The sequence below is a fragment of the Diprion similis genome, chromosome 4 (genome assembly GCF_021155765.1).
Source record: "Diprion similis isolate iyDipSimi1 chromosome 4, iyDipSimi1.1, whole genome shotgun sequence".
NCBI lineage: Eukaryota > Metazoa > Arthropoda > Insecta > Hymenoptera > Diprionidae > Diprion > Diprion similis.
The window spans coordinates 5,915,001-5,917,500 of record NC_060108.1 but is presented as its reverse complement, the minus strand read 5'-3'; the positions used below and the strand labels follow the sequence as shown (position 1 = coordinate 5,917,500).

Here is a 2,500-nt window from a genome sequence, read left to right as displayed (position 1 = left end):
TGCGTGTGCAACGGATATTAGTCTGGTGGATAATAACAGGTCAATTAGTCTGTGGATAGAACCTGGCACACTGGCGTACCCCTACCGAAGGGGGCGCCGGTCATTTTTTTTCTCTTTTGTCATCGTGTAAGCAATGCGCATAGGGATCGAGAAGCGGAATAGGGCGACTGCTACAGCAACAACTAAGAGTTAGAGGATCTCTAACAAGCGCACTGTCGATAACCAAGCCACCGACAGTGCAGGCAAAACCTCTTGAGCGCGGAACAACTGGCACAGGCTTGTAATGAGAACGCGGACACAAACCAATGTGGCCCGATAGGGGGTCAGCGCTAGTCGGAGGCGCAACCAGATTGAACGTCGTTCAATCTGTAAAGGGAAACTTCATCTTATACATACAATGGACACAAATAATGATAAAGCCTCGGATGCGGGTGACCAAGGTCCCAGGTCACCCGTAGCAGGCGTGCCTGCTGCTGGACATGGGGCCACAGGTGATGACAATGGATTTGAATTGGACAATGAGAGGGGAACGGAAAGGTTAGAGGTGCCACTGGCAGAGGGCGGAGTACTTTGCAAAGTGTGCCTGGACAAGGGAAAGAGGTTAGCATTTCTCGCCCTGAAAGATTTGACCTCGCACTTTAGTGAGCAGCACTCCAAGTTTGAGTTGCTGTTGATCTGCCGAAGATGCGGAAGGGAATGCCCCTCAGCGAACAGCTGGCATGCCCATAAGGGCAAGTGCAAAGGTAGGAGAGCAGAGGCTCGCGGGGCTTTTGAATGCCAGATATGTCAGGCTACATTCAATAGCCAGTCCGGGGTGTCGCAACACGAAAGACACGAGCACCCGGTCCTACGCAACGTCAAAAGACGAGAGGCGGCAGAAAGGCCCAGAAAGCAACCGGGGCGGGGCCCTAGGGCTTGGAGTGAGGATGAGGTCAAGCTGCTGACCATCCTTGAGCAAAGGTTCAGAGGGGAGCGCCTCATTAACAAAATGATGCAACCCCACTTCCCAGGCAAAACGGCAAAGCAAATCAGCTCGAAGCGTTGCGATTTAGCCAATGCTGCAAGGAGACGGCTGCAGTCCGACCCAAGTGAAGGATCAGATGGGGAGGAAGAAAGGGCCGCAGATCAGCTTGCCAGTGAGCAAAGCGACAATGTAAGTGAACATGAAGATTCACTAACCCAAAGAGCAATTGGGGAGGCTCCCGAAACCAATGAGTGGAAGGAAGCCTTTAGAGCATATATTAGCTCGATAAAATTGCCGGACGGACCACTCAAGGAGCAGGCGGAACGGCTCAAGCAGGCGGCACTGAATCAGGCCCATGAGACAACCAGCATCAGGGCATTGATCGAAACAGGTGTGGCAAATTTGACGACAGTGCTGATAGGGCGAAGCGACAAACCCATACAGCAGGTCAATGAAAGGAGCCTGAGCAGGAGGCCTGAACAAGGGAGAAAAGAGAGACGAAACCCGGGTCCCCTAAATTACAGCCAAAAGAAAAAACTCGGCTACGCGAAATGCCAAGCCTTGTTTGATAAATGCCCCCAAAGGCTGGCGACAGCAGCCGTAATGGGTGACCTGGGGGATCTCATTAAAAGAAACGAGCCACCGACCATGGCTGAAGTACGGCCAGTATATGAAGAGCTGTGGGGTACACCTGGCCCAGCAATCTCTACTTTATCTGGGTATACACCTAGACAGATGGGTGAGACCATTCGCCCTATTACGATCGCTGAGATCAAAGCGAAAATAAAACGGGTGAACAACCGATCGGCAGCTGGGCCAGATATGATCAAGAAAGGGCACCTTTCCAAGACAGGCACCGCAGAGATGCTGGCGGTACTGTATAATATTATGATAGTGGAAGAGATATTCCCGGAGTCTTGGGGCATCAACAGAACAACGTTGATACCCAAGCCAGGGAAGGATCAAACCAGCGTTAAAAACTGGAGGCCAATTACGATCAGTTCGTTATTGGTCAGAATCTTCACTGGCATACTGGACAGTAAACTACGAGAGATAGTTCAGTTATGCCCAAGACAAAAAGGCTTCACTAGAGAGGACGGGTGTCGCCAAAATATACAGCTGCTCAATGAGGCACTTGAGCATATGAAGGCGGTGTCGGGTGGAACAGTCGTCATAGTTGACATTGCGAAGGCATTTGACACAGTACCACACTGGGCCATTCATGAAAGCCTGGTAACACAAAGGGTCCCGAAAACACTGGTCAACTTAGTTGACAAGATGTACGAAAATTGTACCACCAAGATCAAGGTGGCGGGAAATGCATCCCTGGATATCAAACTCCGGAGGGGAGTCAAACAAGGTGATCCCTTATCACCTCTGCTTTTCAACCTGGTGTTGGATAGAGTCCTGAGGAAGCTAGAGGGAACTACCCAGGGTATCCAGATGGGCGAACAGAACCTTACGGTACTGGCTTTCGCAGATGATTTGGCACTGATCGGCAAGGACCGACAGGAGGCCCAGAAACAAATAAACGTA

The 2,500-nt window shown here is 51.0% G+C and overlaps 1 pseudogene; it reads left to right on the top strand.

Moving 5' to 3' along the window:
- LOC124406169 overlaps window positions 1-2,500 on the top strand; it is an 8,886-nt pseudogene that overhangs the window by 3,200 nt on the left and 3,186 nt on the right.